This window comes from Labeo rohita, chromosome 12, assembly GCF_022985175.1.
Source record: "Labeo rohita strain BAU-BD-2019 chromosome 12, IGBB_LRoh.1.0, whole genome shotgun sequence".
NCBI classification, from domain to species: Eukaryota; Metazoa; Chordata; class Actinopteri; order Cypriniformes; family Cyprinidae; genus Labeo; species Labeo rohita.
In genome coordinates this window covers 330,311-342,832 of record NC_066880.1, presented here as the reverse complement: position 1 = coordinate 342,832, position 12,522 = coordinate 330,311, and the positions used below count along the sequence as shown (strand labels likewise).

The 12,522-nt window shown below is 39.7% G+C and overlaps 1 protein-coding gene across 2 annotated transcripts in view; it reads right to left on the bottom strand.

Moving 5' to 3' along the window:
• chrm3b (cholinergic receptor, muscarinic 3b) overlaps positions 1–7,230 on the bottom strand; it is a 32,953-nt gene extending 25,723 nt beyond the window's left edge. For both annotated transcript variants that reach the window (XM_051125128.1, XM_051125127.1), the window contains exon 1: positions 7,051–7,230. The gene's annotated coding sequence lies outside the window, so the exon portion shown is untranslated. The remainder of the gene's footprint in view (positions 1–7,050) is intronic.
• Positions 7,231–12,522: the final 5,292 nt, after the last annotated feature.

Genomic DNA, 12,522 nt, shown 5'->3' with positions numbered 1-12,522 from the left:
CTTTCACCCCCACATTCATAAGCGTGGCTTGCAAATTAATTGACATGATCTTCACATAGCCATTCTGTACTGTGAATATAATCAAAAGTAAATGTTATGACACACAGTAGGATGATTGGAAAGGAAACATTAAAAGAAGAACTAGGGAGAATCAATAAATGTTGAATAACTTACTGCCATTTTATGAATAATACGTAGTTACGTAATCCAAAAAAGTAACCGTAATCTGATTACGAGCATTTTAAAACGTAATATAATCCAATTATGAATAATCAATATTTGTAATCTGATTACGTACAGTTACTACCCAGCGGTGATAGATAATCTCATTACGATCTAGAAACTTCATTAATAATCAATATGTGGCGATAGTGTGAGAGAAAGCGCTGGTCCGTGTGCCGGCGAGCGAACGGTTCCCAAACCTCCCTATAAATGGATGAATCTGTGCTGCTGCTGCTCTCTGGCCTGCAGTTCAGGGCAAATCATGTCATGTTCTGTAACGCAGCTTTATCTGTCAGCAGATAATCAAATCCAGATCCCGCTCACACTAATGAATGTATATCCTAACGACACGCGCCACTGAACACAACATCTGATCGCTGCCAAGACTCCAGATCAGCTGAGAGCGACTCCATTTCCTCCAGCGCTCACAAACCACGGGAAACGCTCCAAAGCGGCCAGAACGTTTGTCGCCGCAAGATAGAGAGAGAAACGCGCAGCTCATAATTCAACACAAACTCACAACAACAGCAACGAACATGAGGAACATGAAGCCTGTTCTGAGAACCATTCAACATCTGCTCACACTAACAGCACTTTCATCAGGGTTGCCAGGTTTTCACAACAGAAAATTAAATAAAAACCGCAGGGTTCCCCTGGTAAAATTCACATTTCAGGGGCTAAGTATCATGCTTTTGTTGAAAAACAACCCGTGGCAACAGTTTTAAAGTAGCCCAATTCTGCGGGAAAACCGTGGACTTGGCAACACTGACTTTCATGCCAATTAAACACATTTAAAGCACTAGTTCAGCTATAAATGATCACTCTGTCGTCATCACTGCAAACCTCTGTTACTTTCTTTCATCAGTGAAACACTAAAGAAGATACTTTAAAGAACCAAACATCACTGACTTTGATTGGACAGAAAACACTTGGACATTTAGACATTTCTCAAAATATTTTCTTTTGTGTTTCTCAGAAGAAAGGAACAACATGAGGCTGAGAACATGATGACAGAGCTTGCCTATTTTTGCATGAATTATTCCTTTAAATCTCCTTCCACTGATCATCAGTAGCTAATGTAAAACAACTCATTCTCATTTCTATCATATCAAAACAAAACAAAACAAAAAACAGAGATATGATTTAAATTGTATATTTGCAAAGTAAAGCTGCAAAGTTTTTGTCAGGGTTAGTATTGTAAACTAAACTAAACTAAAATAAAATCATTACTTTTTATTTTAGGTGCTTATTTTATTTGAGTGAGTTGCCATGATTTGCCAACATTTCTCAGTTTCATTTAGTTTAAATTGAAGTACTAAAATAACTAAATCTTAAACTAAACTATACAGACACATAAAAAAAAACAATACAAAAATGACAAAAAATACAACAAAATTACTAAAACTTTGACTAAAAAAAAAAAAAAAAATTCTAAATATTAACAAAAACTACAATGACATAAAATAACAGTGATATTTGTTGCTAAATTTAATACAGTTAAATAACTGTCATTATAATAATTTCACAACACAATCTTGAACTGCTGTGTCATTAAAAATATTGACTGTACACCGTGTCAAGATTTTGTGTTTTATGAACAGCACACAGGTTTGGGTCGACGTGAGGATGAGTGAATGATGACAGAAGTGAATTTTGAGCTGAACTGTGTAGGTCATTTCCCTCATAGAACCTGAAGATGCTGAGAAACAGAAAGAGAGATGAGCGTCTGACAGTAATGAGAGAAACTGAAAGCTGTCTTCCTGCTCAGAGATGAAATGATGAGGAATAATTGCAGGGATGATTCTCTCTGATGATCTGCTGAATGCGGCTCTGGGACTATGAAGCTCACAGAAATCCACTGGTGATCCACTAACAGCACAACACAACTAACTCGAGTTCACATGTCTAGATCTACTAGTAATGTTCAATCTACAGGCAGATGTAAATACGTTACCACCAATGAATATTTCACCCGTCATTCCAAACCTGCATGAAATGAGACGGCATATTTAACTGTATAAAAAAATATTTTAGCCACGACCAGCAGCAGCTCTGCAGGTTTTTCCATCCTCTGATTTCTTGTGTTTCCAGCGCAGTGAAGAGAGCTGCATACAGTGAAGTGTTTCAGTAAGTGTTGGAGATGTTTCTAAATGCGACTGCATTAAAATAACATCAGAAGAGCTTTTAGACTCACGCCGGTCAGATGGCGGAGCTCATTTACAGGAGAAGGAGTCCAAAACCGGCCACAAACACATCCACATGCATCAGACTCACACTGCACTCAAACTAGAGCTCATGCAAACACTGAACTGTCTATCTGTGTTCCTTCAGAGTTCAATAAGACAAATACAGCCACTGTTAGTGTGAATCTGACAGAGACAGAACAAGAGAAAGACAGAAGTATTGATCGTGTGCCGTACAGCTTTCACAGATCACCGATTCATCCACATCAGAAGATCCGTTTCCCAAACACCTGTGAGACACGGGCGGAAAAACTCAATGAAACGCACCGAACTTCAATCGCAACCACACACACCTGCTCACCTGATCCACATCACACACTCACACTGACAAACTCATAGAACTCTGCACAGGATGGAATACACTGTAATGCAGTAATACAACCACTGAGCATGATATTCTGCATCCCACAATGCAATTCACTCAACCTGACCCTCATTTCTGTGCTAAAAAATATCTAAAATGTGAGCCTTGACCACATAAGTATCACGGGTATATTTGTAGCAATAGCCAAAAAATACACTGTATGGGTCAAAATGAGTGATTTTTCTTTTACGCCAAAAATCATTAGAATATTAAGTAAAGATCATGTTCCATGAAGATATTTTGTAAATTTACTACCGTAAATATATCAAAACTTAATTTTTGATTAGTAATATGCATTGCTAAGAACTTCATTTGAACAGCTTTAAAGGTGATTTTCTCAATATTCTGATTTTTTTGCACCCTCAGATTCCAGATTTTCAAATAGTTGTATCTCAGACAAATATTGTCGTATCATAACAGACCATACATCAACAGAAATCGTATTTATTCAGCTTTCAGATGATCTAAATCTCAAAGGTTTTGTGGTCCAGGGTCACAAATATATTTTTATAAAAATGTTACTACTACAACATAAAAATCAGCAGCTGAGCAATATCGAGACAACGTAAGGACACTATTTCAGGCTTTTCCGTGAGGTGAATATCACATCAACGTGATCCAAATCAAATCTGCGGCTGCAGAAACACGTCCAGCTTACGTGCTGATATGATGAGGACGAGATCAGTAAAACACACACAGGAAGAGAGAGAGACAGGAAGAGACTGTTCGACTGACCAATCGCTGTATGTTCAGCTTTTACGTGAGATTAATCCATTTAGGGGCAGAATTGAATCAAATTATTGATAATAATAGACCACCATGAAAATCTCCGTCTGCTGCTAAAGTTCTGCTGCAAAAAGCCCAGATCTCTTCCGTGAAACACTCCAGACTGATGCTCGACGCTGTTTGCGTGTGCTGGCATGTTTCTGCTCAACAGGTGTCAGAATCGAGCGCTCGGAGGCTCCGACTGATGAATAAACAGGCAGATGGATTTACTGGGACACGCGGATGAAGAACTGAGCAAATATTTGATTTAACAGTTGGACCTGAAGAGCTTTTGGCACTGGAAGCTCAACAAGCTCTTTATACAACCACATTAAAAAAGATTCATGAACGCACTCTATTTATACACCTGCTGATAAAAACACATTCACACACACACACACACAGAGTTTCCATGGTTTATGGGGACATTCCATAGGCATAATGGTTTTTATAAAATACTTTTTATATTTTCCATCACCCTCCATCTAAACCTAACCCTCACAGAAAACTTTCTGCATTTTTGGATTTTTAAAAAACGTAATTCTGTGTGATTTATCGGCTTGTTTTCTCACAGGGACCAAAAATGTCCCACAAGGACAAAGATTTCAGATACTGGCATCTCTGTGGGGATATTTTGTTCCCATAATGAAAGGTTTACCAGGACCACACACACACACACATACACACATTAAAATGTACTCAGTCATCATCTGACACATCAGTCTCCTTTTGATCTTCATTTGGAGGATTTTCACAGCTAATATTGATGCATGCGGTTAATTGCAATTAATTAATGATTAAAATGATGAATGAAGTGGCAGCCCTAATAATAACAACAGTACTTCTGTTTGGAGAGTCGCTGTGGAAATACAGTGATCTGCTGTGTTATTTTAGATGCAATTACAGTTTTTATTCTTATTTTGTTTTTTATTTTAATTTTAGGTTGGTTACATTTTAATTCTCTAACTCATCTGTTTAGCCGTGCTACGTGTGAACTGATTGCACTGTTTCTTATGTATAATCCTTTTCTGTTTTAAATGAATTTTAAATCATTTTTAAATCATTTAAAAGTTTTTAAATTCCTTGTTTTATTGTTTTTTATGATTTACTTCCTTTTATGTAAAGCACTTTGAATTACCATTGTGTATGAAATGTGCTATATAAATAAACTTGCCTTAATGGCTTCAGTTTTAGTTTTAGTTAACTATAATAACCCTGGTGATTTGACACAGCTTACAGCAGCAGTCAAGAGTTCAGACACATCGACTTGTTTCTTTAATCTTTCACAAGTTAGAATAATAATAAGTGATGAAACCACTGCAATAGTTTTTTATGTCTGATTAATATTTGATATTCTGTCTTGAGTGCATGAGGTGCATCCTGGGATGCTTTTAAACACTAGTGAAGGAGGGACATGATGAGCGAATCTTGATTAATTTCAGCAGGTGAGCGTGAATGCACGTCTCTGCAGAGCTGCAGCTGCACTGATTCACGAGTCACTTGCATTAGAAACGTCAATCAATCACTGCCTTCATTACCGACGCAGACGCTTACAGACCACACAAACACAACACACACTCATTTAACAAATACAGCACTCAGTCAAAGTCAGACCACTGTGTGTGTGTGTGTATGTGCACCCATATGGAAATGTAATATATGTGACCCTGGACCACAAAACCAGTCTTAATTTGCTGGGGTATATTTGTAGCAATAGCCAAATGGGTCAAAATTATCTATTTTTCTTTTATGCCAAAAATCATTAGGATATTAAGTAAAGATCATGTTCCATGAAGATATTTTGTGAAATTCCTACTGTAAATATATGAAAACTTCATTTTTGATAAGTAATATGCATTGCTAAGAACTTCATTTGCACAACTTTTAAGGCGATTTTCTCAATATTTTGATTTTTTGCACCCTCAGATTCCAGATTTTCAAATAGTTGTATTTCAGCTAAATATTGTCCTGTCATGACAAACCATACATCAGTGGAAACCTTATTATACCTTATTCAGCTTTCAGATGATGTATAACGCTCAATTTCGAAAAATTGACCCTTATGACTGGTTTTGTGGTCCAGGGTCACATATGACATATACTGCTCGAAATCATTGATATTGTCAATATCTGCATATTGAATACACATCAATCTTTTATATTTACTTATATAATATCAACATGTATTGATGAGTTTGATGATGGGTGGGTAAACAGTATATGCACATGACTGTATATGTCAAAACTGTATTACACATATATAAACATACATATTTGTAAAGCTTAGACATATGTTAATATGTGAAATTGTCCCAACTTCTAAAAGGTTTCCTATGTTTGACTAGTTTATATGACAATTTATTTCATATAAGGAAACTGAATATATGTAAATATATTGTGTTTGCAATATTTGTGTGTGTACGTGTGCATGTGTTCTGGTATGTATGGTTTATGAGGACACAAATGTGTATAATGACATGGGTACCATAATGTAAGCATGCTTAGTTTACACTTCCTGTGTCCCCGTAAACCAAAAGGCCTAAAAAACATAAAAGGTGTTTTATGAAATTCACAAATTGCCTGTAGTTTTGTGTGAGAGACAGGTTTAGGGTTGGTGTACAGTGATAGAAAATACAATTTGTACTATAAAAAAAATCATTACTATCTATGGAGAGTCCCTACATAGACCACAAATGCAAGAATCAGTGTGTGTGTGTGTGTGTGTTGAGGGACTGAGGGAATGCGAGCAGAACAGACTGAGAGCAGAAAATCACTCAAAAAGCCAAAAAGGAAACACTCACAATGAAACATTAAAATCTGAATTTGAGCTCCAAAAGAAAAACTCTGAATGCAACCATCATACTGACAAATGACTTATTAATGAAATATTTTAATATTATTTCAGTGCACTCTGTATATAAATTAATTTTGCAGTGGTTTGGCTATCCTATGGCCATGCCAATAAAGCTTAAGTGAATTAAATGAGAGAGAGAGAGAGATGGACAGCTTCTGTACACACACATTAATTCTCCTTCTGCTGACAGAAACGCAAACTCACCAAAGCCAAACCTCAACCAAACCACCAACCACCACAAAACCACCACAAAAGAGAGAAACGCTTCAAACTCGAGCTCCAAAAATTCGGCAGGATTTAAGCATAAATTTAACTTTCATTCAAGAGCAGAGAGAAAAACATAAAACACAATGAAAAAACACATTCAACATAAAGATGACGCAATGATAGAATTACTAATCTATCATCAATAAATTATTTTGGAAAAACAAACATACAAAACAATTACAAAAGTGATACTATATCAGTCATGAGTGCACAAGTGGACTGAATTCGTGTTAAAAACCTTTATATATATATAAAAAAAAAATAAAATAAAATAAAATAAAATAAAACTCTGACAGAATGATGATACAGTGCATCGCAACTCAAAACTTACGAACCTTTGCTGAGTCCAAACTGAGGCGAATGTGAGTCCAGCTGGAGTCTGCCGTCATTTAGATCCACCTGAAGCGCTCAGTGCTCCTCAAACACCACATTCATCATCTTCATCATCTTCATCATCTTCTTCTGCTCCTCATCACTCCGCCAGCGTCCGAGCTCCGACCGCATCTGATGATGGATTCGCGCTTCGGGGCGGGATTCGGTGGCGGTGACGTACAGTGTGTGTGTGTGTGTGTGTGCGTGTGTGTGTGTGTGTGTGTGTGTGTGTGTGTGTGTGTGTGTGCGTGTGTGTGAAGCGTCCGGTGCGACGCGATACGACGCGATGAGTGAGTAGAGATCTGAACTAACTAGTTATTATTTCACATTTCTAATACAAAATAAAGAACCGAGAGCGTTTAGCTCGTGCATGTGTCTCAAAATCTTGCAAGACGACTACATGGACAGCAGAAATGTGGACTGGGCAAATGGGTATTACAAAAACAAAACAAAACTTTTATTTATCAAGGACGCATTAAATTGATCAGAAGTGACAGTGGAGACATTTATAATGTTACAAAAGATTTCTGTTTCAAATAAATGCTGCTCTTTTGAACTTTCTATTCATCTGTGAATCCTGAAAAATAAAATGTGTGATGGTTTCCACGGAAATATTGTGCAGCACAACTGTTTTCAACATTGATAATAATCAGAAATGTTTGTTGAGCAGCAAATCAGCATATGAGAATGATTTCTGAAGGATCATGTGACACTGAAGACTGGAGTAATGATGCTGAAAATTCAGCTGCGCATCACAGAAATAAATTACACTTTAACAGATATTCACATAGAAAACAACTGTTTGAAATTGGAATAATATTTCACAGTTTTTGCTGTTTTTGATCAAATAAATGCAGCCCTGGTGAGCAGTAGAGCCTTCGTTCATGTCAAAATCAAATCTGACTAGATTTTGAGGAACAGCCCTTGAAAGGATTGAAAGGAAGCAACTGAAAGGTGTTTCTGGTGCAGTAAGTGTTTGACAGTCACAACAAAGTGAATATCTAAATATATTCTGATAAATCTCCCTGAGAAATGTCCAAACACTCTGAGAAACCTCATACTGCCACCTACAGGAGACCAAAACCTTTCTGAACATCATAAAATCATAAAAACAACAGTCGCTGCTGGAACACAGTGTATTGCACTTGTGTTTAAGAACACTACATTCACTGCTTTACACTGTCTTTAAACATCAGCTGACATTAACAACTCATTCACTTCCATATCATGACGTGCTTCAGAGTGAAACAGGATATTAAAGGCCTAATTTTCTCCATTATGAATTGATTAGATGATGAAGGCGTCTCTGTATTGGGATTTAGTGAGTTATTACATTCTACGAAAATAAATTAAAAAGACAAAAATACTGATGAATCATTCACAACAAGACCAGGAGCATGAATTAAGAGTCAATAGAGTCAGTTTTCATTTCACGCTGACGTAAATAAGAAGTCATTTGTTAATCCAGTTCAACTCTTCAGTTTTGTAGTTTGAATTCTGACTTTACTGAATGTTTGAACTGTGTGTAACTGCACCTCAGACCATCTGTATTGCAGTTATGATGGAGCGAAACACAAATTTCTCAATCTCATCCAGAAGTGTTGCGATTCCATCAAGATCAACTTCCACAAGCGTGTGTGTGTGTGTGTGTGTGTGTGTGTTTTCCTCCATATGAGCAACTTCAGTCAGTCATCTCTCACGGTTGTCATAGTGACAGGTCTGTGACATTGGAAATTAGGGTATTGAACCGAGAAGTTGGACACACACACACACACACACACACACTTCATCTGATACACCACTGCCACTCTTGACTCGAATGTTATGGTTGATGAATTTGATTGATGCCGTAAAGCAAACCTCTAAAGCTGCTCAAGACCTGCTGTAAATATTCACCAATCTGAGTTCACTCTACTGTACATGTACTGTGTAAATGATGAATTGTCTCAGCTTACATTCTCATAGTCCGTCCACTGCACGCAGAAATCAGCAGTTCCAGCACAATGAAGCACTAAATCCAATTGAAAAGATAAATAGCATTACATTCCTGTTGACTCACTCATTAAAATATAACAAACACACAGAAAAAATATTCATTTTGCACAAAATAAATCTCTCATGCAACAAGCTGCATTTTACAATAACGTGGCAAGTCAGGCTTGTATGATGATCGTGATGAACGTTTTACCCCACCAGCATGTAGATTCTTATGAGATCTTTCATGTCCAGATGTGTTGAACAAAGGCCAAAATCTCCATCCCACAAATGGCAAAGAACAGCTGCAACAATGAAAACAAAGCAGGAATGGGGATGATTAATTGACGTGCACCAAGACATTTGAATAAAGAATAAAATTTCAGCAGGAAAAATCTTTTCTTTTTTGTATTTCATAATTGTCTAGCAGAAGTGTTTCTGTCTGTCTGAGTGAGGTGCATGATGGGAGAATCCCAGACGTCTGTGAGCAGATGCTGCAGCTTTACTGTGCAAACAAAAACAAAACACTGTCAGTGCAGAAATCATATCTGACCTTTAATACTTCACTGAAGAGCAAAAGACAAAATCTACTGCTGGATTCACTGAACAACACTATCATGTTATTCAATGTGGAGCAGCTGTATTACGTGGAGGATGGATGGACTGAATGGATGGATGGGTGGAGGATGAATGGATGGATAGACAGATGAATGATGGACAGATGGATGGGATAAACTGGATGGAGGATGAAAGGGTGGATGGATGGATGGACTGAATAGATAAATGGATGGATCGATGGAAGGAGGCTGAAAGAGTGGATGGATGGATGGATGGATGGATAGGTGTGATAATTTGGATGGATGAATAAATGGATGGATGGATGGATGGGCTGAATGGATGGATAAAAGGATGGAGTGATGGATGGATGGATGGACTGAATGGATGGATGGATGGAAGGAGGAGGAAAGGGTGGATGAATGATGGATAGATGGACAGATAGATGGGACAAACTGAATGGATGGACAGAAAGATGGATGGATGGAGGATGAAAGGGTGGATGGATAGGTATGATAAATTGGATGGATGGAATGGATGGACGGGCTGAATGGATGGATAGACGGATGATGGATGGATAAAAGGATGGAGTGATGGATGGATGGACTGAATGGATGGATGGATGGAAGGAGGATGAATGGGTGGATGAATGATGGATAGATGGACAGACGGATGGGACAAACTGAATGGATGGACGGAAAGATGGATGGATGGAGTATGAAAGGGTGGATGGATAGGTATGATAAATTGGATGGATGGAATGGATGGACGGGCTGAATGGATGGATAGACGGATGATGGATGGATAAAAGGATGGAGTGATGGATGGATGGATGGACTGAATGGATGGATGGATGGAAGGAGGAGGAAAGGGTGGATGAATGATGGATAGATGGACAGATAGATGGGATAAACTGAATGGATGGACAGAAAGATGGATGGATGGAGGATGAAAGGGTGGATGGATAGGTATGATAAATTGGATGGATGGAATGGATGGACGGGCTGAATGGATGGTGTGACGAGTCGACTGCCTCCCCCCCTTATTGTCAGCTGCACCCCGTCGGTAATCGCCGCCCTTCACCAGGCTCCCGACGGGAGTGGGCGTGTGGGAGGAGGAGGGGCGCTGAAACGTCTCGGTCTGGCGGCGTGTGATGAGGCACACCTGATGTGAATGAAGCCTCATCACCGCCGCTGTTAAAATGCCGAGCGCGCCTCTCCTCAGGAGACCGGTCTCTTCCCCGTGCATGCACGCTGGTGTCCTCGTGGGTCCAGGAAGGGGTGAAGAGGGAACCAGCGCCGCAGGACGAGTTGCCGGACCCCGCGGGTCCGGATGAGGACCGCACCCGTAACGGCTGACGGGCCAGGATGCCGGGCCGTGTTATCCCCCAGAAGCGCCGCGTAGGTGGAGGAGGACGATGCCGCTAGAGAAGCCGCCGCCCCTCGCACCCCGGACCTGAGCGGGGAGCGCGTGCGGCCGCCGGACTCCGCCCCTTACCTGGACCCTTCCCTTTTGGAACACTACCCCTCCTTCACGGAACCCCGTCACTTCGAGGACACCAGATCCCCCTTTTGTTTTGGACACTTTTTCCCCCTTTTTGGACACTTTGTTTTATTGTTTAATAAAAGCCTCTCCGAGGCCTGACGTCACGCCCACTGTGTCTGTCGCTTTGCTCCGCCCCCGTGACAATGGATAGACGGATGATGGATGGATAAAAGGATGGAGTGATGGATGGATGGACTGAATGGATGGATGGATGGAAGGAGGATGAATGGGTGGATGAATGATGGATAGATGGACAGACGGATGGGATAAACTGAATGGATGGACGGAAAGATGGATGGATGGAGTATGAAAGGGTGGATGGATGGATGGATAGGTGTGATAAGTTGGATGGATGGAATGGATGGATAAATGGAGGGATGGATGATGGATGGATAAAACAATGGCGTGATGGATAGATGGGGGATGGATGGATGGATGGATGGATGAGATAAATTGGATGGATGGATGGGTGGACTGATAGATAGATAGACAGACAGATAGATAGATAGATAGATAGATAGATAGATAGACAGACAGATAGATAGATAGATAGATAGGTGTTGTTTCCTGTCCCTTGCATAGATTTGACTGCAAACACTCTTTTATTTTTCACAGACTGTTTTCATCCGGACATTTGCTCGGCGCGGGAAAGTGTGGCCTGGAGCAGCGGAACGGCTTCTGTCTGAAGTGAGACGTGTCCACATTACTGAGCTCATTATTTATTCTCTCTAACATAACAAACAATGACACAAAAGCCATTCATCAGCAGCAGAGCTCTCTGTCAGACCCACCATGCTTCTGCTTATATGGACTCTGAAACTAAAGAGGGCAAATTCATTCAAACAAACCTCTGTATGGCACATCACACACACATATCACACGCACACAGCAGTGACAGGACGTGCTGATTTACCCCATCCTGCTTTATCAGACGCATCTCTAGTGGAACGGCATTCAAAAGCCATTTATCATCAATCATCTGATTATGTGGACATACAGAAACATTGTTCTCAATCTAAAACGGGTTTCTGGCCTGAAGGCAAAACCGGTGAAATAATATGAAAGTTCCATGCGACGCGAGTCGTTCTGTATGATCATGCAGCTCATGAATTCACGAGTTCCTTCAGCGCAGCGATAACAAATATGGATTCATCTGATGTTTGACGGCCCGCGAGTTTCAGCAGCATCTGTGAAGGAGAACGCGGCGCCTGTGAATACAAACCAGATGTCAACTCAGCTGTTTTTCTGACATTCCGCACCGGAATTTTTCATATTGTTGATTAAGCCATAAGGGTTTATCAGATGATTTTTAAAGCTTTTGATTAACAGTTATAATGCAAGACCACCATGAACCAGCCTCA